This window comes from Cuculus canorus, chromosome 26, assembly GCF_017976375.1.
Source record: "Cuculus canorus isolate bCucCan1 chromosome 26, bCucCan1.pri, whole genome shotgun sequence".
NCBI classification, from domain to species: Eukaryota; Metazoa; Chordata; class Aves; order Cuculiformes; family Cuculidae; genus Cuculus; species Cuculus canorus.
This window is the reverse complement of record NC_071426.1, coordinates 4,825,927-4,853,621: the sequence shown is the minus strand read 5'-3', so window position 1 is coordinate 4,853,621 and position 27,695 is coordinate 4,825,927. Positions and strand designations below refer to the sequence as shown.

Sequence of the window (27,695 nt, the reverse complement as noted above, 5' to 3'; positions counted from 1 at the left end):
ACTGAAACCAGAACTAAGTCTGAAGCTTGTTTTAAGAAAATATCAGAGATACATCTGATCCAAATGGCCGAGTTACTTGGCCTATCAGCTGCAGGACCATGGGGCGAACGTACGTGGAGAGCTGGTGTGTGCAGGGAAATGCTGAGGGAATATCTGGAAAGCCAGGAGTGACTGTAATTACTGCTCTTTACTTGTACATGTCTGATGCACTTTGTCACACTACATAGGGCATCTCCTCTCAGCGCTTCAAGATTAATGAGTAACAGGAACGGGTTTCCAGTTCCAACATGTTATGCTATAGATCATAGCGTTCAGCCTGAGAATGTCCCCAGATCGCTGTGACAGGCTGCATATTCAATCGCTCCCCTTTGAAAGTATTTGCATCTTGGAAAGCAAATATATCGTGCACAGCAGGAGAAAAATCAAGTTTTCTGGCAAGACACACACACTTCATTCTATCAATGGAGGCAATTTAATCAAGAATGTCACCCATTTATTGCAATATACACCTTCTCTGGGGCACTTTCTGGAGTGCAATTCCATTACCTATCTCTTTGAGTTCCCGCTGCTCTAACTTTCCTAGTGACTATTCTCCACCTTTTTGTGACTGCAGTTTAGTGCAGACAGAAAACGGAGAGCTCTGTGATCACACAAAAGCTGGATCGACAAGAGAAAAAAACAAATCTGGGTAAGAGAAAGAAAAATCGTGTAGCAAGAAAGGATCGTAGAATGGTTTGGGTTGGAAGGGACCTCAAAGCCAATCCAATTCCAACCCCCTGCCATGGGCAGGGAGGGCAGGGACACTTCCCACTGGATCAGGGGCTCCAAGCCCCATCCAACCTGGCCTGGAACCCCTCCAGGCATGGGGCAGCCCCCACTGCTCTGGGCAACCTGGGCCAGGGCCTCCCCACCCTCACAGGAAATAATCTCTTCCTAAATTCTCATCTCAATCTCCCCTCTTTCAGCTTAAAACCATCCCGCTTTGTCCTATCCTCTCACTCCCTGATCAAAAGCCCCTCCCCAGCTTTCCTGGAGCCCCTTTCCATACTGGAAGGGATGAATAAAGCAATTTGTTTGCATAAAAGTACTCCAGGTCAACTTGTGTAAACTAAGGACTACGCCAGTGCCAGATGAGAAACAGGTTCCACATGCTTCGGTTTAGCATGGTCTTTCCTGCTGCAGCGTTTTCTTAACATCAGTCCCTTTCTTTCTACATTAATGTGAATATTTGCTCCTCAGCCACGAATAAATCTTCCTCTACGAGTGGCTCCCTTCTCAGCAGCTTGCTCATCTCGTTGACTCTTCACCAAAATGCCTGATTTGTGGAGTGGGAAGGAGAGCACAAAAAAGCACTGAGGAGCACTCTGCAACAAAGATTCACTCCCCCACTCCACCAGGGTGAAAACAGAGCTCTTTGCAGGAGACCTCTCTGCCTCTCCAGTCCCACTTAAGCCCCAAAACCATTGTTTTCCAAAGACTTTGCGTTTCTTATGGAACACTGAGTGGTGTTCAAGCATGCACAAGACTTTAGATCCTCCACGCAAAGCTGGATTTCACCCCCTGATAAACTCAGGGGTGTTTATCACAAGGTCCACAGTGACACCAGGGAAAATACAGGACAATCATTGGTAAATATGAATTTGTTCCCATTTATAGGAGCTGCAGGATGAGGATGGATCCCTTTAATTATCAAAGAACTGTAGCGAGAGGACGTTAGCTTGCAGGATGCCACCCCATTTGCATATCTGTCTTTAAGCTAGATCTATAAATGCTTCTGATGCAACTCAATTCAACACATTCATCAGAGTGAAAAAAAAGCATCATCTTAATGACTCCCCCCAGTGATAATTATGTATTTAAATAGTTTCTGTCAGCCAAGAAATATTTTCCCTTCTCAAGGATTATTTTCTTTCTTCTGGGAAAGAAACCTGCTCAGGGGCTGACATTTCTTTGAGAAGTTACCGAGCATCGGCAATAGCTTCCCAACTGTCCATAGTGGTAAAAAGTATCCTCATTTCTCCACAAAAAAACCCTTCAGAAAATAAAAAACATCAGCATCAACAGATGGACAAGCCAGCAGGATGATTTGCAAGAGGCACCTGAAATCAGCTAAGCTGTTAGAATTTGGCACTTCTATCAAAACAGATCTTGAGCAAAAGCTTCTAAATTCAGCCTGACATATATTTATATTTCTTTTACCATTTTATTTCACTCTGTTGCTGCACCTGGGCAACAACGTATAAGCAAAATCAACCACAGAATCATAGAATTCGGTTGGCAAAGACGTTTGAGATCATCAACTCCAACTGTACCTGTCCACTAATAAATCATGTCCCGAAGCACCTCATCTACCCACCTATTAAACACCTCCAGGGATGGAGACTCAATCACCTCCCTGGGCAGTCTGTTCCAGTGCTAGATAACCCTTTCTGTGAAGAATTCTTTTCTAATTTCCAATCTAAACGTCCCCTGATGCGGCTTGACACCGTTTGCTCTTGTTCTATCACCTATCACCTGGGAGAAGAGACCAACATCCACCTCTCTGCAACCTCCTTTTAGGTAGTTGTAGAGTCGTTAAGGTTGGAAAAGACCTCTATGGTCATCTAATCCAACCATCAACACAATACCAACACGCCTATTAAAACCATGTCACAACATGCCACGTCTACACACTTTTTGGACACCACAGTGGCACTCCCAAAGTGACAGCCATCACTCAGCCCACCTGCCATACTTTCCCATAAATAAAACAACCCACGCTAGGTGTTGCACCTGGAACACCGTGGATTACCAACTGTTCCAACTTCAAGGTCTTGTTCGTCTACAGCAAACAACCAAGCTCAAGCCTCCAAGTTCATTTTTTGATTAGCCCTTTCAAAGCATCCCTCGAGAATCAAAAGGGAAGAATATAACATTATTCTGTGGCAATTTTGGCATAAAAGCTGCAGTATTAGACTGTTTAATACGAAAAGTGGGTGCTTCCCACCCCCATTCTGGAATGAAAAGCACCTTATTATAAATATAAGACCACACAACTGTCACTGGATGGTAATGAATCATCCAACTTATCATAAAAAATGTCACTGTCACCCATAGAATTATCACACAAGAATACCTCAAAAACTGGGAGAAGGGGGGAAGGAATGTACCCAATCCTGGTCTGAGTGTAGTGGTTGCTTATGAAAAATATGAAAGTCAGAGGCTTAAATAATTAAACCAAATATATAGCTCATTCATTAGCAATTTGATTTTAACTACGGACAATATGAGTGAAAACAATAATGGAAGCGGCTGCATCATAATATTAATAAAACATAATTAGGAAAAGATTAGCATAGGAGAAAGAAAAGCATCTTAATTCACCTTCCCTTACCCTGTCAGTGTGTCTTTTGCTGCTGATTATTGTTTTCAGAGAGCTGCTGTTTACAAAGGTTTGATTAGATTGGAAGAATGCAAATTAAGAGAGAACTCACTGACAACATATTTCCCTCTGAGCGCAAGAAGGTGCTTGTAAATCACAGCAAACACCAGTGCGGTATCCCTGGGCGATACAAAGAACATGGGCAGTGCTGGATGTTGTGATGTTTCCATGTCCAAGCCTCAGTTCAGAGAGGCTGATGGACTTTTAAGGTTGGAGGCTCAGGGAGCGAAGGGATAGGAGGAGGGGGAATGTTTTTAAGCTGAACGAGGGGGGAATGACATGGCAACTGCATTCAGTTCTGGAGTCCTCAGCACAAGAAAGACACGGAGTTGTTGGAGCGAGTCCAGAGGAGGCCACGGAGATCATCTGAGGTCTGGAGCACCTCCCGTATGAGGGCAGGCTGAGAGAGTTGGGGTTGTTCATCCTGGAGAAGAGAAGGAGACATTAGAGCATCTTCCAGTACAGAAAGGAGCTGTAGGAAAGCTGTGGAGGGGCTTTTGATCAGGGAGTGCAGGGAGAGGATGAGGGGGAATGGTTTTAAGCTGAAAGAGGGAAGACTGAGATGGGATCTCAGGAAGAAATGTTTTGCTGTGAGGGTGGGGAGGCCCTGGCCCAGGTTGCCCAAAGCGGTGGTGGCTGCCCCATCCCTGGAGGGGTTGAAACCAGGTTGGATGGGGCTTGGAGCCCCTGATCCAGTGGGAGGTGTCCCTGCCCATGGCAGGGGGTTGGAATTGGATGGGCTTTGAGGTCCCTTCCAATCCAACTCATACTATGATTCTATGATGAAATTAAGAAAACCACATGTATTAAGGGCTCATGCATCTATGCATTAGCTGACAGACCAGCAGCCGCGAGCATTTTCTGTTACACAGCTCCATGCTAAGGCCACTTGCCAAGAGTTTTCAGGGTCTTTCAGAAATGCCAAATGGGGGAAATTCATTGGGCAGCACTGGAGACTGTAGCAGAGAAAGGTGCGTGGAAGAAGACACGGATACAGCAACGGGAAGAGGCCATGAAGCCAGGTCAGATATGACAAAACTGGGCAATGCAACCGTAGCAGGGAAAAGACAATATATTTATTATATAGAGGCAGATTATTAGAATAAAAATGAGGGGAAGCATCATGTGTTTCCACTGTTTCCTCAAGAGGAAAATATGCTTTTCCTGCTTGTGTTTATTTAGACACCAGTACGCAGTTTGCCTTCAGTAATACAGTTTAGTTTCCAGTTAAAAGACCACTCATAGAACAAAAAGGGGTTCTTGGGCAGGGGGGCAGGGTGAAGGCAGTTCCCAAGTCAAACAGCAGACTTGCTGAACAATGAAAGGTGTTTTATTCTTTAGCGAGGGCTGAAAATGCTCTGGATTTGGGCACAATGGCACAAACTGAAAAAAAAACACTTGTCAGGCAAGGTGGTGAACAAGTGACTGGCAGTTTAGGTTCCCTCTCCACTTTAACACCCAATTCTTTATTCCTTAGTATGTTCAGCAAAACTTTCAAGGGCAGAATAAGACAACCAAAAAAAAATTCATCTTCAGACTCTCCCCTCCACCTTTTGTTACGCTATAAAGGTGCATAATCTGTAAAAATCATCTACTTTCTCTCCAACTGAGACTGGCAAACCGATAGCTCGGAGAGAAAGCCACTTGTAAGTTTTATTCATATGTTCTGTAAGCTCTGTTTGAGTCTCCCCATTGAATCTAGGCTGAGCCAGTCAAGGGAGAAATGAAGCTCTTTGTAACTGCTACCAATAACTATAACCTGAAATGAAGTTCTAGTGAGGTGGGTGTTGGTCTCTTCTCGCAAGTGACAGGTGATAGGAAGAGAGGAAATGGCCTCGAGTTGCACCAGGGGAGGTTTAGATTGGACATGAGGAAAAATATCTTCACTGAAAGGGTTCTCAGGCACTGGAACGGCTGCCCAGGGAGTGGTGGAGTCTCCATCCCTGAAGGGATTTAAAAGACGGGCAGACGAGGTGCTCAGGGATCTGGTTTAGTAGTGGGCAGGTACCGTTAGACTCAATGATCTCAAAGGTCTTTTCCAACAAAACCATTCTATGATTGTATTCTAACTTAGGCATTTGCTGCAGAGATGCGATAAAGAAAAAACCCACCTGTTTAGCTTTGTACTTAATCTAGAGTATGCATTTCCTTACAAAAAGGAAGATTAAACTAATTTACACACACGAGAACTGTTTACAAAGATTAACAGCTACCTTTGATCTCAGTCTACAAATTCATAGAATCATGGAACCTTAAAGTTAGAAAAGACCTCTAAGATCATCCGGTCCAGCCATCAACTTCAACTCAAGCCATTAAGATTAGAAATATGACCTTTATGGTCCCTGCTCTGTGATGTCCTCCTTGTGACCTGCTATAATAGTAGTAAGCAACAATACGGGTAATTACTCTGTTATTCGTTCCACCATGTGTTATCTTCTCCTATGAAACACATGGACAAGTTCTGTCCCTGCAATAAAACTATGGCTTAATGAATAGTCCACCCACTATCCATACACCACGCCGCAGTGTTTTAATATTCATCTCCCACAGCTATTATCACCTGGCTTGAGTAACTCTCCCGGGCAGGTATTTCATATCAGCAGAACTGACTTGTGCTTAATCACCCTGAATGCAAAAATGGATTTTCCTGCCTGGGTTGTGTAGCTTTCTTATATCTATGAGTTTTTCTATCACATGTGAAGAGCGGTTCTCTTCCATATGACACTTACGAGCAGCAATGTTTTAACTGGAAATCTCGCTAGTGTTTGACATTTTTCCTCATAAGGTTTGTCATCATCACCTACAATTTTCCACTTCTGAGTGGGCTGCAGCTGATGCATGAAGATCTGTCCTGCCTTTGTAATTCACCCTCACCAGAAAGCTGAAAAAACAGATGAATTGAGCCACCTAGAAGTGTCACCAACATTTCTCCAGCCACTTGAATCCCCATCACACTAGGGCAAGTGTCAGGAAGTTCCCAATCCTCTTACACATCTGCACGATGGTTACAGAATCATAGAATCCTATAGTGTCCCGAGTTGGAAGAGAGCCACGAGCATCATCGAATCCAACTCCTGCCCCCGCACAGGACAGCCCCAACATTCACACCGTGGGGCTGAGCGTGTTGGCCAAATGCTTCTGGAATACTGTCAGGCTTGGGGCCACGACTGCTTCCCTGGGAGCTGTTCCAGTGCTCCACCACACTCTGGGTGGAGAACATTTTCCTAATGTCCAGCCTAAACCTCCCTTGACACATCTTCCTGCCATTCCCTTGAGTCCTATCATTGGTCACCAGAGAGACGAGATCAGCACCTGCTTCTCCTCTGTCATCCTGAATGATAAAATGTGTTGGGGCTTTAGAGAAGAAACCACAGTGAAGCTCCAGTGGGATGTCTATGTTCATAATAGCATTTGTCTGGTCCCACTTTGATTTGGCCATCATTCAAATTGCAATTTCTTCTGTACCCGCTTAGGAAACAATTAACACAAGAAAGCTCAGGCCAGCCTGAGGAAGGAGGCTGAAGGAGGAGTGGCTCCTTGCCTGTGCTAATTCTCAGCATGGGCAAATTGAAGCAATTAATCTGACCGCATGCTGAGATAGAAGGGATCAGGTGCTTCATACATGCCAGAACAGATCAGCACTGTTAGATCTCTGAAGTGAAGTACGATATAAATACAAGAGATGCATTCGATACACAAATCAGGGAGGACAAATAAACGCATGGTAGAAAATATTTCAAGCAAATTAATACATGTCTTGGCGTTACCATGCAAAGAGGCAGCCCTTTGTCAGTCTTTGATGTTGACAAGCCTTTCTTTTGGCCTCTATGCATCACGTAGGCTGAAACATTCATATATGAGCTTTAAAATATATGCTATATGTTTTATGTTCTGCCAGCACAACATTTGAGTGTTTCCTCTGGAGGGCACTGATGCAGTCAGATCCTTGCTTGGATGTTCCTGGAATGCTTAAATACAGCTACGTTTGGCTGCATAAGCCAGCTCTGCAGCTGCTGCTTGCAAACCAACTCTCCCACCTGTCAGCACCCCTTGGGTATATATAGCAAAGCATAATACTCTATCATGGACCTCAAGCTGGCCTCAAAATTGGACCAGGGATCCCAGCATTCCACCTCTCGTTTGGCTGTAAAAGGCTAACTAGGAACCACCACGAGTGTTAGCTTCCCTAGACTGCCTTGGGATGCAGTAGTCACCATGACTACTGGAAATTGGTCCACTTATAGAATGACAGAATCATTGAAGCTGGAAAAGATCATCAAGTCCAACTATTAAGACAACACCAACTAAACCATGTCCCAAAGTGCCACAGCCACATGCTTTTTAGAACCCTGCCAAGGATGGAGAGTCCACCACTGCTCTGGGCAGCCTGGTGCAATGCTTTACCACTCTTTTGGTAAAGAAATTTTTCCTAATATCCAATTTAAATCAAGTAAAAGAGAATGCCGCAATGGAACAGACACCAGAGCTGAACCCCAAAAGGCTCTCACGCTTTTGGGCTGCAGAGATGCTTCTGACTCAGCTCGAGCCTCCTGGTTTTAGCTGTGATGACTTCCCACACCCTAAGGATGTACAGAGATGGGAACTGCCCAAGCAAAAATTAACCCCAAAGCTGAGATGTTTCAGCAGCAGTTTATTCTATTCAGCCACATTTCACACATTTGCACAGGTTACGCAACCACGCAGGCATACAAATGCCTGCACTCCCCAACAACTGATGTAAATGAGATGTTAGTGGGATGTTTACTCATTAAATGATAACGTTTTGATATAAAACTTGCACACAAATTTAATAGGACAATTACTGTCAGGAACTTTACTGAAAGGGCTTAAACTTCTAAGTGCTGCTATCTGTAAAAGAAATAAATACCAGATACAGCTGCTATTGTCACTGTCTTGCACATTGAATCATAGTTTGGTTGGAAAAGACCTTTGAGATCACCCAGTCCAACCACCCCTGCCTACTACTAAACCAGATCCCTCAGCAGCTTAACTGCCCATCTTTTAAACCCCTCCAGGCTTGGGGACTCCACTATGTCCCTGGGCAGCCTGATCCAATGCTTCATCGCTCTTTCAGTAAAGAAATTTTTCCTGATACCCAGTTTAAACCTTCCCTGGTGCAACTTCAGACCATTTGCTCTCATCCTACCTCATGCTACTTGAAAGCAGAGCCCAGCACCCACCCCACCACAACCTCATTTCCAGGAGCTGCAGAGAGCGATGAGGTCTCCCCTCAGCCTCCTCTTCTCCAGGCTGAACAGCCCCAGGGCCCTCAGCCGCTCCCAGAACCCCTGTGCTCCAGACCCTTCCCCAGCTCCATTCACCTCTCCGGACACGCTCCAGCCCCTAAATATCCTTCTTGGAGTGAGGGGCTCAAAATTGAACACAGAATTTGAGATGTGGCCTCACCAGTGCCGAGTCCAGTGGGATGATCCCTGCCCGGCTCCTGCTGCCCACACCATTTCTGACACAAGCCAGGATGCTGTTGACCTTCTGGCGACCTGGGCCACTGCTGGCTCACATTCAGCCACTGTCAACAAAAATGTCGTGCCAGCTAAGTGAGCACTGAAAAATCACTTTCTGTATTGTTGGGCTTAATGCGAGAGAGCAGGCAAGGTGGGAGAGCAGCAACTCCAGGGTGCATGGATTCAAGATCCATATTTTTAACCCTGTGTAGGAGGTCAATGCACCTGTGACACACACAGGGCTTCATCCTAACGGGCTTGGATATGCTCCGCAAAATTAGACCACAAAATTAACAAGAGCTGTGATGGAGCAGACAGGAAATATTAAAATAGGAGCTGAAACCCCAGCGACTACAACGCTCTGATTCCCTGTGTTTCCCAGTAAGACAGAAGTTTACCCTCAGCCCCCAGAGGTAATAAAACACAGTGTCATCCATAAGATATGATAAATGAGCTCCCTTTTCCTGTAGCTGTGGTTCCAGTTGTTATATTTAATCGGAAATATGCCCCACTACACTTATCTTATTTGCTTCTTCGCTCAGCTCGCATGTCTGCGTATGAGATAGAGAATCTGTTAGTTAACCCTCCCCTCCTCAAGTGGAGTCACAGCTCTTGCGGGCAGCGCAGCAGGGAGCCAGCCACGGGGTGCAGCAGGGAAAGCTCCAAAAGCACTGCAAGCCCTGCTCAAAATCAGAGGCTCACGTGGGACTCGGGGTGCGGAGACATCTCTCTGCAATGAGAAGGATTCTCTTCCTAAATTACCACTGCAGGCCATGATATTGTTACGTCCAGCAAGAAGAACATTTGGCAGCATCTTGTCTTACACTCCTTAACCCTCAAAAGGGATTTACCCACATGCGAACTCTGCAGTAACACTTCATCGTTATTAAGTCATCGTAGAATGGTTTGGGTTGGAAGGGACCTCAAAGCTCATCCAGTTCCAACCCCCTGCCATGGGCAGGGACATCTCCCACTGGATCAGGGTGCTTAAAGCCACATGCAACCTAGCCTTGAAGATTTCCAGGGATGAGGCAGCAGCCACTTCACTGGGCAACCTGGGCCAGGGCCTCCCCACCCTCATCATGAAGAATTTTTTGCTAATGTGTGATCTAAGTCTTCCCACTTCCCTTTTAAAGCCATTCCCCCTTGTCCTGTCACGATATACCCTATAAAAAGTAAGCACTTTGTCATCTCCCCACTAGCAGGTGGAATGAAATGATAGCATTAACTTTAGGCGTTGTTTCCCATTTAATTAGGTCTACTATATGCTTAATTAAGTAGAGACACACCAGTTGAGATCTGACGGATGATAGTGCCTGTTCAGAGTGGGCTTTCTCTATGTGCTGTTCCCTCTTGCCTATTTGATGCCAAATGATACCATGCGACACCCTAGTTCATGGAGATCCCAGCTCAGCCTGAGCAGGAATGAACTACCACTGCAGAAGAAAGCTCATCCCAAGTGCTCTGAATCTCCTGAAGAAAGAGAGGGAGAAATGAAGAAATATAGAGGTTCTGCCTGCTGGAGAGGAACGCCCTGCAGGCTGCAATCTCCCCGCGCCACGGGGAGTGCTGGCACAGCAGCCTCCCTGCCCACCATCGCAGCACAGCCTTCCTCTGAGTAATGAGGCAGGTGAAGGATGGATGACTACAGCTTCACAAAGAGCCAGAGATGATTGATGGGCCTGAAGAGAAAGGTATGGTCCCTGGATTAAAACAGAAACTAATTGATGGGCTTAGAAATGCAGATGATGGCTCTAAGCTTCTGACCAGCAACAATGAAAGGTGGGTGGATGGAGAGACGGGCAACGCTGGTTCAGCAGAAAAAGGTAAAAAGAAATGAGAAACTCGAGTGTCACTGGTGTCAAATGCCAGTAGGAGAAGACTAAGAGTCAGCAGCACTTTTTGCAAACATCCTGAGGGACCTGTTCTGATACATGAAAAGACTGAATAAGAACTCTTCAAGGATGCTCAACATTTCCCCAGTCTTCAAGTTACCAGAATTTACAGACTGTTCAGCAAGGATGACGGTAGGAGCGATGGGAGATGGGAGGAAGTCTGGCAAGATGCATGCTGAGTTTCAGAGTGTCAGAGAGGAAGGACAAGTTTACAGAAATGGCTAAGCCTGAAGAGGCTTCTCTGCCCATCTTACTTCACACATAGAATCACGGAATGGCTTGGGTTTGAGGGGACATTAAAGCCCATCCAGTTCCAACTCTTGCCATGGGCAGGGACACCTCCCACTGGATCAGGGGCTCCGAGCCCCATCCAACCTGGCCTTGAACACCACCAGGGTGGGGCAGCAACCACTTCAGTGGGCAACTTGGGCCAGGGCTTCCCCACCCTCATTGTGAAGAATTTCTTCCTAATTTCTAATCTCAATCTTCCTGCTTCCGATTTAAAGCCATCCCCTCTTGTCCCATCACTACATGCCCTTGCAAAAAGTCCCTCCCCATCCTGCTAAAGAAAGCCCAATGCGTTTTTATAGCTCCCATCGTTTCTCTGCAATGGCTGTAATTTTGAAATTATTAACAAACCTAAAGCAAAAGCAATCTTCCAAAAGTTTCACTTGAGTTCAGTCACAAATTTGGCTCCAAGAAACACCTATTTAAGACAGAGAGTCTACAAAAGCTTTTGGAAGCCTCAGTGTTGGGGGAGGGGGAATCCATTATGAACTCAGAATTAATCTCAACAATCTTACCTATTGATTTTTTGCCTTTTATCAATTGAACTCCTTGTTCCTGAATAACTCATTTGCAGGTAATAGACTGAAATAACAAAGTTCTACGCAGTTATAATTGACACCATTTCCTAGAACATGTTCATCAGAAATTATTGGTCTAATAATGATTTTTCAGATACTAGAATAAGCTAAACAAAGCCCAGGCTGCCATAAAGAAGCAGAAAGCTTAATTAAATTTCATTTTAGATAGCAGACTCTGGCATCTTTCTTCTCTACCATTTTTAAAATAGGGCAAACCCCTTCTAATTCATGTGCGTGGCGAGAAACAGCCAATTGCAATTCGTATTATGACAGAGAAACCGCACTTTTTAACCCGGAGTTTGTACAAACATGATTCATCTTCCATAAAACCACATTTCATTTAGCTGTAAATAGCAAATACTGGACACAAAACTTAAAATCTAAGAGTAACAAAACACTGAAGCATTAAGGGGTGATTTTCTCACTGCTCAGCCCACAAGTGTGGTGCATGACAAGCAACGTATGAGCAAACATTGCAAGTGAATTCACTTTTCCCAAGGACTTTAGGAAAGAGGATCCACATTAGCGAAGTTACAACAGGATAGACATTGTGCAGCTGGGAGAAGGATCAAACCCTCAGGCCCTTCTCCAGAGCAGACCGGATTTTCTACCTGACTATTAAGTGAACCCACGCTGCCCCTCTCTTTGCAGCAGCATCTGTCTGATACGTGCTCCTGCTTGGTACTCCCAAGCAAAACACAGAATCATTGTAAGATCATCCAGTCCAAAGCCACCATCCCTACTAAACCTGAAATACCACGTCTACATGTTCTTTGAACTCTTTGAAGGATGGTGACTTCACCACTGCGTTGGGCAGCCTGGTGCAATGCTTCACGACTCTTTTGGTAAAGATATATTTCCTAATATCCGATCTAAACCTCCCTTGGCACAGCTTGAGGCTATTTCCTCTTGCTCTGTCACTTGTACTGGGGTGGAAAGACCAACACCCACCTCCCCACAATCTCCTTTCAGCCAATTGTGGAGAGCAACGATGTCTCCCTTTGGCCTCCTCTTCTCCAGGCTAAACATCACTCCCGAATCATCTCTTAAGAGTGTCACTCAGGCAGAAAAGTCAAAGATAACTTTAACAGCAACAGAACCAGAGAGTGGAGAGCAGTCACCCTCAGAAGAGCGGCTGTTCTCCTGTGGCAGGGAGTGCTCTGTCGCCCGCATGGTAACATCAATGGATTCTCAATTTGCCAGGAAGGGACTGGCTCTGGTGGAGAGACTGAGATAGAACTTACTCAGACACCAGAGGTTCGTTAAAACAACATAGCAGGGAAAATGAACGTTATTTAACTTGCCATGAAAAACAACTGCGTTATCCTCAATTCAGAATTGGACGAGGATTGTGTCTTTTGCTCTTGTCTTTCCTTGGAGGTCAAGGTGAGTGAGGGAACTTGTTGAATCTCCTTATTTCCTCACTTCTTGTTCTCTGATTGATTTGTTCCCTGTGGTGTGATACAGACAGCATGTATTACAGAGGTCATCGCTGAATCCAAAGTGCTTTCCAGGCTCTTCATCACTATATTATTTCCATTGCAGGACGGTTTAGAAGCCCAGGAGAAGATTACAGCACATTTGTAAGCACTCTGTACTGGCACAGTGAGAACTTTCATTACCCCAAGGAGCTTACAGCTTAAATTATACAAAAGACAAAGGACAGAAGAAGGAATAAGAACTATTATATCCGTTTCCCCTCAGCCTGGGAAACTAAGGCACAGAGAAAATCGTCATCGTAATAAAAAACCTTCAAGAAGACACAGAGCAAGCAATCAAAGCTTCATTCCAACATGCCATTTCAGTCCTTTAACCTGCAAGCCAGAGTGAGAGGAGACATCAGACAAAAGCACCTCGAGAAGAAAAATCATCAGTGATTTCTGGCCTCATATTCGGAAATGCCCTGAAAAATGCTAATTTTCCTGAAATGCTGTCACGTCCTGCCTCTGTTCTACCCCAAAACATCCCACTCTCCTTCCATAAGTCATCGCAGCCCAAGGGAAGGGGAGCTAGAAGTGGCTCAGTGAGATCTAATCACTCTTCCTATTCTATTCCAGAAACGCACATGGATTTAATGAGCAAAATCCACTTCCAATCTATTTCGCAGCATATCGAGCAGAGCATTCAGAATTTATTACACTGGTGAAAGCAGTGCCGTACGAGCCCGCTTCCATTTCCATTGCCACAAGGACAGCGTCTGCCAATGTGAAACCAGTTGCAAGCTCAGTGAGCTTGCGCAAGGTGAAGCCACTGTCCAGGCCTATAATTAATCCCTTTACTTTCTCGCTCCGGCTGTATGCCAGCAATCTCAACTCAAACTCATGCAGCAGCAGACAGTGTTGCACTGGAAGTTGTCAAGCATCGGACCCAGGGAAATAATGAAACCTTTCGGGTATCCATTTCAAACTTGGTGTCTGAAAGAGTTTGCTGCTGCTTCTGTGCTTCAGGAGATGGGAACAGCATCAGGATAGATGCAGGTAAATGTTCATTTTTAAGTATGGAAAACATCTTGTCCCGCTCTGGTGTAGCTCCACCTCGAGCACTGGGGGTGGTTTTGGGCGCCACAGGATAAAAAGAATCTAAAGCTACTGGAGAGTGTCCAGAAGAGGGCATGGAATTGGTGAAGGGTTTACAAGGGAAGCCATGTGAGGAGCGACTGAAGTCACTTGGTCTGTTCAGCCTGGAGAAGAGGAGACTGAGGGGAGACCTCATCGTGGTCTGCAGCTTCCTCACAGGGGGAGGAGGGGGACCAGGCAATGATCTCTTCTCTCTGATGACCAATGATGGTACCTGAGGGAATGGCAGGAAGATGCACTAGGGGAGGGTTAGGTTGGATACGAGGAAAAGGTTCTTCCCCCAGAGGGTGGTGGAGCACTGGAACAGCTCCAGGGAAGCAGACATGATGCCCAGCCTGACGATATTCCAGAAGCATTTGGCCAATGCTCTCACACCCATGGTGTGAATGTTGGGGTTGTCCTGTGCAGGGACAGGGAGTTGGACTCCATGATCCTTGTGGATCCCTTCCAATTCAGGACATTCTATGATTCATGTAAATCCTCTAAAAGAAGCCTTCCCAGGGTGACTGAAATTAAACTGCACTCCCGCATGGCACTGGTTTTGACTCGAGAGACCCCTGAAGGATGGTTTGTTGGTGAATGTAGATGGCCACTGCTGAGAGCTACATCTTGAACCTTGAGCGCAGGCTATGGGACTGTCCTCTGGAGTCACGCACAGGCAAAGGGAATTCAATGAGCAAAGAGGTGAGGAGGGACTTTCATTGCAGGCGGATGTGGGAACAAGAGGACTCTACAGCCCTCACTTTCCAGCTCTGCCAGTCTGTGGGTTGGGTGAATAATGCTGCCTTCTCTTGGAGGGTATTGGGTCTCTCAGGCTGTGCAGGGAGCCAGGATCTGGCTCTAACAGAGTGGGCAGGAGGGAACCGACTGGTTTGGAGATACTCCAAATGGCTGGCACTCAAAACAAAGCGTGGTGCTGAGCGAGTGCCCCTTGCAGGGCAGCAGCAATGCACTTGTGACTTCAGGAGTTAATGATGGAGGAGATCAGGCTCCAGTAGCTTCACATCTCCCACTTGGAAGCAACACTAAAGCAGTGTTCATTCTTCAGCAGGTCCATAAGGAACAGTGAGAGCAACAAAGAGGATGAGGAATGCAATCTGCAAATGCTTGGCTCTTCTACAACGCTGTTAGAGATGGATTTTCCAAGCAGTGTTGCTGTCACCATTGCTTTTAAACACAAGAAATGTACATCTTTTCCTGAACAGCACATCCTCCCTAAAGTTTAAAAGTGCAACGCTAAGAGTGAAGACTGATGGGCAGCATGATGATTAAATTGCTCCATTATTTGGTTTCCTTTAAGTCGTTTTCCTGGGTTTTCATTTTTTAAAAACACTTCCTACATTCTTCTGGGTCAGAGTTTCTTGGGTTTGAATTTTAAGTAAGGTCTTTTGAGATTATAAAAAACCATCATGAATAAGAATTGTCTATTTAGGTAAAAAGAGTTCCTAATTGATTATAATCAATTCAGTGCATTCAGCTATTGTCATTAGATATAAGTCTGGAATATATGGAGTAAAGAGTAATTGCTGATGATGAATGCATAAAAAGGTGGTCTAGGTTTCATTTGTACCATGTCCTTTTTATTTGCATGAAACTATGAAACCAGACAATCATTAAAGGAACATGAAAATCTCTGAGAGGACTGCCTGCATTAGAGATTAGTTATCTTTTTCCCATGTTTTCCTGGAGCTCGTCCTTTGAGTCATCTTATCTTTGCATTTCTATCTAGTCAAACACATTTCATGTCCGGCTCTGCCACCGAAGAGATTGACAGAGTGACAGCAGCAGAAAGCAAAAAAAGTGATGAATTAAGAACAAGAAGAGATGTTTATCCATTTAACAAAGACAAGGGGAGAGGTGACTATCTAAATGTGATCTATTGTCAAGAAAAATCAGTGCAGAGGGTAAAAGTTCCACTGTGGACCAGACTGACTGCCAGCTGGGGCTAGGAGAGCAGCAGAAGCCCCGCGTTAACATCTGATGGGTGATTAGCATCAAACACACAACTAGAATTGCCACTGCTATGATCTGAGACTCTTGGTGGGGAGTTTTCCACCTCCAGCCTATTAGAGCATTGATCCAGATGAACATGGCAAGTGGGAATAAAGAAATCAAGCTTGGATATGGCCCATCAGTGGAAGGAAGGAAAGAGAAGAAGGAGCAGTGACTGAGCTCCTTCAAGAGACTTGAAGATACCTCTGAGGGAGATGAAGATCACCGAGTGATAGTGATTTATAGGACAGCAGTTCCCCCTGGGACAAACATCCATTTTCCTCAGTGATGCTCCCTGTTCTCTGAGCAACAAATAATGCAGATACTTTGGGTTCCACATGTGAAAATCAGTTGTGAACCAATTAAAATAAAGTTTATTGTAGTCCCCCAATTGAGAGCTGCAGGGTTTATAAAGAATAAACCTTGAGCAGGAGAAACAAACGTCCCTGCTAGGCTGTTCTCACACTGCTGGCTTGATGTATCACACTAAACTGAGATGCAAAAGGTCTCTCCCTCTTCCTTGGCTATTTCATCTTTCCCACTGAGAAGGAACTCAGCATTTTACAGCTTCTGCCCTTACGCAGCCCCGATTTTCCCCTAACTTGCACAGCAGCTGCTCTGAGCTGAGCACCTCCTGCTTCACTGAATTCCTGAGATCCTGCAGCAAAGACACCCACTGCAGATCTCATCCTGGAGTGGGTCTCATTTATCTCTAGCAGAGGTCATAGGAAGTCTTATGAACACTTAGCTCATTTCCCCATATCCACTTTGATTTCCATATTATTCACGGAGTGGTAATGACCTCCTGCATTTAGCTCATTCTAAAGGAGATGTGCGATAAAGTATGGAAAATGGATTATAAAGAGTTAATAATTGGCAAATCCATCGTCATGGCATTCCAGTAACCAGAGAGGATACTTACGGCTATGTTTTTCATAGAACCACAGAATGGTTTGGGTTGGAAAGGACTTCAAAACCCATCCAGCCCCACCCCCTGCCATGGGCAGGGACACCTCCCGCTGGATCAGGAGCTCCAAGCCCCATCCAACCTGGCCTTCAACATCTCCAGGGATGGGGCAGCCACCGCTTCTCTGGGCAACCTGGGCCAGGGCCCCCCCACTCTCACAGCAAAACATTTCTGCCTAAGATCTCATTTCGATCTCCCCTCTTTCAGCTGAAAATCATTGCCCATCATCCAATCCCTGCACTCCGTGATAAAGAGTTTCTATCACATCTGTGTGGTTAAATGATCTCCGGCTCCCTAGAAGACACAATAAATACAAATGTGCATCACCTTAACAGCCCCATTTCTTATTCTGTTGCTGACAATACCTAATGAAGTGGATAAATGATTAATTAAGAAACAGTATTTCTTTACAGAAAGCAGCTCTTGGTGGGAGACAAAGAATCCCTTGACACTCTTGTTCACCGGGTTGTTATCCACTGTTTTTAGCAAGTGGAGAAGAAGTTGAAACAGCATGAAAGGAAGCACAGCAATGTTTGATCTGAGCAGGAACAATAAATAGCCCTCAAAAACAAATCGCCAGGCGTTGTTTAATGCATAGCTCCCTGGCTATGCAATTAACTCCTCTGCCACTCCTGATAAATACAGAGCTCCAGGAAAGGTAGTCCAATGCCAATAATAGAGTTTGGTAAAATTATAAATCTAAGGGTGAAAAAAAAAAAACGGGTGACTTTTCATCCTGCACATTGCATTGTGGGAGATACAATGCCTGAAGCCAAAAATAATAAGAATAATACAATATTGAACCTTTCACAGCCTCCCCATACCAACACACCCAGCTGCTGTGTCAGGAGCATTGAGCAGGATATTACAGCTCTTAAAGTATTTGTTTCTGAAAAATATTCAGGCTATTATTAGGGAGCCCAGACACGGTGTCCACCCGGCGAAAGCATCAACTCCGCACCTGCCAGAAGGGTCTCGTCAGTTCAGACTGAGCTCCTGGGAAAGCATGCAGCTGTCTAAGGGCTGCACAGAGTGCCACCAGCTTGTGCTGGAAACGGAGGGCAGCGAGGGCAACGGCTGCGAGAGGTGGACTTCCTCCTCAGCCTGGGAGCAGAGCTGGAAGAGGGACATAGAGAGGCTAAGGAGCATCAGGGAATGTGAGCTGGAGATAGACTGGTGAGATCACACCCTGACCTCCAAAACAAAAGAGAAGACAGAGACACAGGTAAGAGCCCGGGATCGAAAGGATCTGGCATCTTCCCCCCGCTAAGGTTGTAGGTGAAGGCTCAGAAGGAGGTAGTGAGTGGAAGCGTGTCCACTGAAGGGGCAGAAAATCAACGCTCTCCTTGCCCACACCACCTCAAGTGTCGCTCCACAACAGATTTAAGGCTCTCAATGTGAAGGACGGACCAGAGGAAAACATGGAGGAAGATGCACCCACATCAAAGCAGGGTCAGAGACTGAAATGGCATAAACGCTCCATTGCCACAACCGCCACAAGAACCGAGAGGAGAGTCGTAGTTGTAGGAGACTCTCTATTGAAGGTGACAGAGGGTCCGATATGTCAAGCAGACCACACTCACAGGGATGTCTGCTGTCTGCCAGAGCCCGAGTAAGGGACGTGGCCAAGAAACTTCCCAACCTGGTGAGAACTACTGACTATTACTCGTTACTGCTGCTCCCTGTGGGAGAGGATGAAGCAGCAGTAAGAAGCCCAAAGGGGATTAAAAGAGATTTTAAGGCCTTGGGATGGCTACTGAGGGAATCTGGGGCTCAGGTTATTTTTTTCTTCCCATTTTTCAGTTACAGGTGGGGACATAGCACAGCTCAGATGGGTCCAGTCTATTAAGAAATGGCTCCGTGGCTGGTGTCACAACAAGAGCTTTGGCTTTTTTGACAACGGGGTGGCCTACGTGGCACCAGGAGTACAGGCTTCAGATGGGACCCACCTTTGTCAGAGGGGGAGGAGGGTCTTTGCTCAGGAGCTTGCGGGGCTTGTAGATAGGGCTTTAAACTAGATGTGAAGGGGGAGGGAGATAACACCAAGCTAGCCCTTAACAAGAAATGGAAGGACGGGTGTCAGGGGTCAGGTGTTAGGGAGGATACTTCTCTAAAACACCTTATAGGCAATAAAGGGTCCACTGGCAAGGTGACGGAGCTGGCAGCTCAGCTGAAGTGCTTTTACATTAACGCACGAAGCCTGGGCAACAAGCAGGAGGAGCTGGAAGCTACCACGCTACTAGAAAGCTATGTTCTAGTTGCCATCACAAAAATGTGGTGGGATGAATCCCATGACTGGAATGTGGCTATCGATGGCTACAGGCTGTTCAGAAGGGACACACCAGGAAGGAGTCTATCTCAGGAAAGGAATGGAATATGAAGAGCTGTTATTGAAGAGTGGCCACAACCAAGCTGAAAGCTTGTGGGTCAAAATTAAAGACGGAAGAACCAATGGGAACCTTGTGATTGGTGTATACTACAGGCCACCCGATCAAGGAGAGACAACTGATGAAGCCTTCTTCCACCAGCTACAGAAGGCTTCAGGCTCGCAAGCTCTCATAATACTCAGGGACTTCAACCCCCCCTACATATGCTGGAAAAGTACCACGGCAGCTGTAGGCAATCCAGGACACTCCTGGAATGCATGGAAGATAATTTTTCAGTCCAGCTAATAGAGACCTCCAACCAAGGAGATGCAATACTGGACCTTATGGTCACCAATACAAGTAAACTCATCAATGACATTAGGATCGGAGGCAGCCTGGGCTGCAGTGATCGTACACTGGCAGAGTTCATGGTCCGGAGGGATATGGGACAGGTGAGGAGTATAGTCAGGACACTAACTTTCAGGAAAGCAGACTTCCAGCTCTTCAAGGAGTTACTTGGTAGAACCCCATGGGACATCGTCCTCTGACACAAGGGAGCAGAACAGAGCTGGAAAATATTTAAGGAAGCTTTCCACAAGGTGCAAGAGTGCTCAGTCTCCGTATGTAGAAAATCAGGCAGGAAAGGGAAGAGTCCAGCATGGCTGAGTCGAGACCTGCTGGTTAAACTACAAAAGAAGAGGGAACTGCTCAGGCAGTGCAATCAGGGACAGGGAACCTGGGAAGCATATAGAGACGTGGCCTGGTTGTGTAGGGATGAAGTCAGGAAGGCCAAGGCACACCTGGAGCTGAGCTTGGCAAGGGAAGTAAAGACTAACAAGATGGGCTTTTACAGGCATTTCAATCAAAAGAGGAAGGTCAAAGAGAATGTACCCCCACTGATGGTAGGAAATCATGATCACATATCAACAGATGAGGAGAAGGCTGAGGTATGCAAAATTTTTGCCTCAGTCCTCACCAATAACCGCTCTCCTCACCCCTCCTGGGTCATGGGACAGCAAGACTGTGACCAGCAGGTAAAAACCCCTCCCACTATAGAGGAGGATCTGGTTTGTAACCACCTGAGGAACCTGAACATATAGGAGTCTATGGGATCTGATAAGATGCATCTCAGAGTCCTGAGGGATTTGGCACATGTGGTTGCCAAGCCACTCTCCATGATATTTGAAAGGTCATGGCAGTCAGGAGAAGTCCCTGGTGACCGGAAGAAGGGTAACGTTGTGCCCATTTTTCAAAAGGGTAGAAAAGACGACCCTGAGAACTACCACCTGTCAGCTTCATCTCTGTCCCTGGAAAGATCATGGAACAGATCCTCCTAGAAGCTCTGCTGAAGCACATGAAGGACAGGGAGGTGATTAATGGGAGCCACCATGGCTTCACCAGGGGCAAGTCCTGTCTGAGCATGGTAGCTTTCTATGATGGGGTAACCACAGCAGTGGACACAGGTAAACTGACAGATGTGATCTATCTGGACTTCTGTAAAGCCTTTGATATGGTCCCCACAACATCCTTCTCTCTAAATTGGAGGGATATGGATTTGATGGATGGATGGTACAGTGGATAAGAAAATGTTTGGATGGTCGTATTCAAAGAGTAGTGGTCAATGGCTCGAAGTCCAGATGGAGATCTGTGATGAGTGGTGTCCCTCAGGGGTCGTACTGGGATTGGTGCTGTTTAATATCTTTATCAATGATATTGACAGTGAGATTGAGTGCATCCTCAGCAGGTTTGCAGACGACATCAAGCTGAGTGGTGTAGTTGCCACACCGGAAGGATGGGATGTCATCCAAAGGGAGCTGGACAGGCTGGAGAAGTGGGGCTGTGAGAACCTCATGAGGTTCAACAAGGCCAAGTGTAAGGTTCTGCACCGGGGTTGGGGCAATTCCCATTTTCAGTACACGATGGGAGATGATGTGACTGAGAGTAGCCCCAGTTTGGGGGTGTTGGTTGATGAGAAGCTTGACATGAGCCAGCAATGTGTGCTTGTAGCCCAGAAGGCCAACCATGGCCCAGGCTGCATCCAAAGCAGCGTGGCCAGCAGGTCGAGGGAAGAGATTCTGACCCTCTATTCCTCTCTTGTGAGACCTCATCTGGAATACTGTGTCCCGTTCTGGAATCCTCAACTTAAGAAGGACATGGAGCTGTTGGAACGTGTCCAGAGGAGGCTACAAAGATGATCAGAGGGCTGGAGCACCTTCCCTACGAGGAGAGGATGAGAGAGTTGGGCTTGTTCAGCCTTGAGAAGAGAAGGCTCAGAGCAGATCTTATAGCGACCTTTCAGTACCTGAAGGGGCTACAGGAAAGCTGAAGAGGGGCTGTTCATAAAGGCTTGTGGTGATAGGACGAGAGGGAACGGGTATAAACTGGAGAGGGGCAGATATAGACTGGACATAAGGAAGAATTTCTTCACCATGAGAGTGGTCAGACACTGGCCCAGGTTGCCCAGGGAAGTTGTGGCTGCCCCATCCCTGAAGGTGTTCCAGGGCAGGTTGGATGGGCCTTGGGCAGCCTGAGCCAGTGTGATGTCCCTGCCCGTGGCAGGGGGATTGGAACTGGATGATCTTTAAGGTCCCTTCCGACCCAAACTATTCTATGATTCTATGATTCTATGATTCTATGATTCTATGATTCTATGATTCTATGATTCTACAATTAACTGTTTAAAAGATGCATATGGAAGGTTTTATTTGAGTTTTATTCCAGTTTCACCTGTCAGTCACCTGTAGAACTCCACAGTCTCTTTTAATTAAGGTATTGATAATAGTGCCAGGCAGGAATTTTGAGGAGACACGCTTTATGCTTTCCATTCCCATTTAGGAAGGAGATGGCAGTGGGCAAAGCCAGTAGGAAGGCTACTAAGAGCACAATTAAAAAGTTCCTTTTGTAACTGTTCCTCCATAATACGCAGCTCTGCTTCTTTCTATGTTTCCGTGGTTTGCTTTTTTATCACAGAATCATGGAATGGTTCAGGTCAGAAGGGACCTCAAAGCCCATCCAGTTCCAGTCCCCTGCCATGGGCACGGACACCTCCCACTGGATCAGGATGCTCAGAGCCCCATCCAACCTGGCCTTGAACACCTGTTCCAGGGCCTCCCCATCCTCACAGAGAAGCATGTCTTCTTGAGATCTCATCTCAAGTCTCCCCTCTTTCAGCTTAAAACTGTTCCCCCTCATTCTGTCCCTGCACTTCCTGATCAAAACCCCCTCCCCAGGTTTCCTGCAGCCCCTGTCAGTACTGGAAATATCCGTTGCCCTGTTGATTACATTATTTTTATCTAAAATTGCTGACAAACCTCTGAACGTTTTCAATTTCCTTCCTGTTCCTGATACTATTTTCTGGAGAGAAGCTCTTCTTTAAAACCCTGTGCTCACGTTTATCCCACTGCAGCTTCACCTCTGCAACATCCAGGTCCTCCTCATGAAAAATATATAACTGAACTCTCACTTCATATTTGGAAAGCTTCTAATATGACACGATGTGCTGCCTGGATGTGCTTAGTGCTCAAGGTATCTCCTAGCAGCATCAACAACCAACGGAGATTTGCCTTTGGAATCGTTCCACCTCTATTTTCTCTGGGAAAAAGCAAAGAAAGAGAGCAGTTGAAATCAATCTGTCTTTGCCATGTTCCCCTCATTTCTCTTTCCTTTCTCCCCAAAGACTAGAGGTGTAAAAAGCCATTTCTTGGGAGCTGAACTCTTTGGCAGGATTTCATACTTGCTATTCTATCCTTGCCTCCAGCTCGATTGTGCCACCATACAGAGATGCCTCCCATCTCACTGCCCCACAAGGCGGCTGATATTTTTAGATATGCGGCAAAATTAACATAAATTCTTTGCTGTCACATCACCACTTAACCTCAGTGGCCTTTATTGCCTTTTCCCCACTGGGACCCATAAGAGCTGAATTCCTGTCGCAATTAAGTTGATGAAGGGGCTGCAGAACAAGACTTATGAGGAGCAGCTGAGGGAACTGGGGTTGTTTAACCTGGAGAGAAGGAGGCTGAGACCTTATCACTTTCTACAGCTCCTTGAAAGGAGGTTGTGGTGAGGTAGGCTGTGGTCTCTTCTCCGAAGTGATAGGTGATAGGGCAAGAGAAAATGATCTCAATTTGCACCAGGGGAAGTTTAGATTGGATATTAGGAAAAATGTCTCCCCTGAAAGGGTTTTTAGGCACTGGAATGGCTGCCCAGGGAGGTAGTTGAGTCACCATCCCTGGAGGGATTTAAAAGACAGGTACTCAGGGCTATGGCTTGGTAGTGGACAGGTACAGTTGGACTCAACAGTCTCAAAGGTCTTTTCCATTCAAATGATTCTATGATCCTCTTCCTCCAGCACTTGGTTGTCCTTTGTGTTTCTGAAGTCTGTTTCCCAACACACAGTTTGACTCCTAAGTAGAGGTCCTCAGGGCACTTACTTCTCCTAGGCCAGCAAGTTGGGCTGTTTCCCTGTGTGTGTTTTCCTCCTAAGGGAGCAAAAGCCAATGGCTCTTCATAGAGATCATTAAGCCTTAAATGACCTATAAATTCCTATTAAAAGAAAGTTATAGTTTATTCATTTCCCAAATTTCTATCCCAAATTGCCTCTGACTCTGTCAGACTCCATAAGGATCAATAAGTTCAAACCCGGTTGTGATTACATTCCTGTCCAGAAACAATTAATACCCCTCCTGGGATTTTACACTGCCTCATTGATATAGATTTGGAATGTTAGTTGTTTTGTCTGGTTTCATGCAGCAAAGTCCTCAGAGGATATCAGAGAGAATCCCATAGCTCTGCCCTTCTGGGGAAAAGCAGTTCCTGCTTGAAATGGGTTTGTTTTCGTTTTTGCTTTCTTTTTGTCAGGTTGGTGGAAATGAAGAGATTGTAGGCAAAAACTTATTTTGAGCAAAGCATTCAACATAGATAAACCCCATTTCCCTTGGGTCTGAAGCAACATAACCCCTTGCCAACTCTTGGAAAGCAGAGACTTCCTTTCTCAATCACCCTCTGCAAAATTGTTTCATTCTCTTCCAGTAGTCATCTTGTTTGAGAAGAGTGCAAAGAAAACTCTACGGTTTTCATCTCAAATAGACATTAACCCTGTTCGAACAACCCAGGTTGTGCCTTCAGAGATAAGGCGTATGCTTGGGCTTCAGCATGGCCTCGATTTTCCTTGGAGGACTCCTTTATTGGGCTACAATCCTACCTGGGCCTACGCAAATGTCTGCTCCTGCTCACTGCCGGCAGTTTCTCCACGCCGGATGCGGCCCGAGCGACGCTGCCTGTGCCAACTCACTCTGCGAGAGATGGCTGCGTGCACACTTTCAACCCAGCATTACTCATTCCACCCTTTCACTCTCAAATATGCTGCTTCTAACCCTCCACAGCACCAAATCTGGAGATAAATTTCCACCCTTGTTTACAACACATTTTTTAAAGTTGCTTTCACCTGAAATATTTATTCAAGTCACAGTCCCTTTGCTCATTCCTTCTTCCTTACTTTACGGACGTGGTCACCGAGGAACAGCAACCAGTGATGAGAGGCCTATTTTAAAAGTCCTGCACCCTCGGTAACTTCCCTCCGGTGGATTTATTAAGAGAAGTTTAATCAGCTTAAAGAAAATCTCTGCAGTAAAGCGCAGTCTGGACTCCCCTCCGTTCATACTATTGTACCTCATCTTTCTGCCATCGCCCTGCTTCAACATGAGATTATTTCCTCTGAAGGAAATTCATGGAAGAACAAGAGAGCTACTCATCTCATCCATGGAAAATCAGGGTAGCTTACTGGAGTGGAAATCACCTTCAGTGCAGGGAGGACAATCATTGTGAGAAGCTGTAACTCACAACTGAATAGAATGAACTCTGATGAACTTCATCAGTGTCCACCACCAATTAGAGGAGCCCACCCTAATTAATGTTACTACCTTCAATTGTTCCTACTGGAAACGAGTGCCAAGGGCAAGACTTCAGTGCACTTCTCACAGCTCTGGCTCCACCACCCCAGCAGAGTAGTGGTTTTGCAAGTCTTAATCCTAGATACTAACTTGGTGAGCCCTGGACTAAGATTTTGGCTGCCTATACTGGATCATTTCCCATGTTCCAGAGAAGATCTGGCTTACCCTTGGCCATGGCTGAGCAGCTGAAAGGACAGTTGCTCATTTGCTTTGCTCTCAGCCTCTCTCTGCAAATACAAATCTATTCACCTGTCAGGCAGATTTGATTCCCAGCATCTCCTTTCCCCGTGTTGCTCTGAATCACTGATGTCCACAGTTCACAGCACTGGAGCCATACAGCGAAAGATCCATCTGCAAATAGCTCTGGTGAGCTGAGAGCAGCCTGTGCTGTCGTACCATAACCCTCGAGCAAGTCAAGGAGAGCCCATCCCTAAGTTACCTTGTTCACAGACACTAAACCAGCCACTTCCACAGGTCTGAGATAGTTTAAAGCAGTTTTTCTACTAAAATAAATATCCTTCAGCAGGAACCCCACATGCATGTACAGCACTGACAGGAGCATCCCAGCAGCTGAGCTGCAGCAGCCCGGTGCTGGGCAGCCCTGGAGCTCTGATCTGCAGTTGTGAACAGCTTTGGATGTGAAGACAGGCTGCCACAAGCGTGCCCGTGCTTGTTCAGCTGGCTGCAGCAACCCAGTTTTAATTAATACTAATTGAGAAGACTCCAAAAGGCACTCAAAAAAATTTGCCTCTCCCAAAGGCCAAAAGCGGAAATCAACTCCACGTTAAAAGCTGCCAGTTTATCCACCAGAAAAAAAAAATATCACATACTCTACAGGGACTTCTGTCCTAGAGGGGGGGAACCACACAGGCGTAAGCACGCAGAACGGCACAGGGCACAGAATCAGAGTCCAGAGTGGGTCATCTGTTCTCTCACTCCAGTGAGCAGCAGCCTGTTAGTCAAAAGAAAGCTTTTATATGTTTCATTATTGTTAAACATCTGAGACAAAGCAATGTTGACATTGCAGAGATACTTCCCATTCCCGCTAGCGCATTCGATTCATGCTTTATTACTCAGGATCTTCCCTACCACCTCCAAAATGCCTGGGGAAAACATTAAGAGATTAAAAGAAAAACTATTGCTTAATATTAGAATGAAACGGATCCAAACTCACTTGCTGTATGTAATAATAATTGCAGCTAAGAGAGTTGAGCCTCGAGTCCTCAAACAGGTTTATCTTTCTAAATTAATTTGTCCCACAAACATTTTTAGTAATCTCATTACCAGTCTTGTATTGTTAATAAAAGTCACTAAATACAAGGTGACCAAGAACAGTTTGGGAATTTGGCTGAATACAGGTGTAAGTCAGGGTTTGAAGTTCAAATTCAAAGGCAGAAGGCACCAAATGTGAAGCATTGTATGCCGCTGAGGCAACGTTTATGGCAGACCTTGTATGCGAGGCATCAAAATAGGCATGACTTGCAGAAATGCTCTTTGCTGGTGGCTCTCTCCTCCCCTCTGCATAGATTCATAGAATGATTTGGGATGGAGGGGACCTTAAAGCCATCCAGTTGCAACCTCCCTGCCATGGGCAGGAACACTTTCCATCAGGTTGCTCAAATCCTCATCCAATATAGCATCAGGTTCAGTCAGAAGATGGGCTCAGGAGTTTGAATTTGGACATGAACCCCAAAGGTCTACTGAGGTTCTCTGAAATTCCTCCACACATTCGCTCGCATACACTGAAGGTGCCCAGCTCTGCTCCCCGTGCCAGCAGATGTGCAAGAGGACTCAGGGGTACCCAAGTCTCTCTTAGAAGATGCCCAGAGAAAATGGTTTTCCATGTCAATTTGCACAATACTGAAAAGCCAAAGAGGAGAATTGGAAGAAACACAGTAGGAAAAGAAACCCAAGACAGTCATACTTGATCCGGACTTTTACAAACCTATTTTCAGGGGAAAGGGGGAGGTAATTAATGTTTGACATTTTTACCAAAGATGTTTGACGTTTTTATCCAGAGCTGACATACAGATGGCTGCATTTCATCACTACTTCACTTCCACCTGCCTCTCCTCCATTCCAGCCTGGTCCCCGGGACTTTACTGGCACAGAGAGAACAGAACAAATGTATTGTCTACCCCTGTTTGGACCAGAGACACCTAAATCTTTCCCAGTTCT

General features: G+C 45.8%; 1 long non-coding RNA gene across 1 annotated transcript in view; it reads right to left on the bottom strand.

Annotated features, from left to right (window-relative positions):
* Window positions 1-961: 961 nt before the first annotated feature.
* The window catches only part of LOC128854666 (uncharacterized), an 80,025-nt gene continuing 53,291 nt past the window's right edge, over window positions 962-27,695 (bottom strand). Inside the window, exon 3 of the long non-coding RNA XR_008453616.1 lies at window positions 962-3,845. This is a non-coding gene — a long non-coding RNA (uncharacterized LOC128854666). The remainder of the gene's footprint in view (window positions 3,846-27,695) is intronic.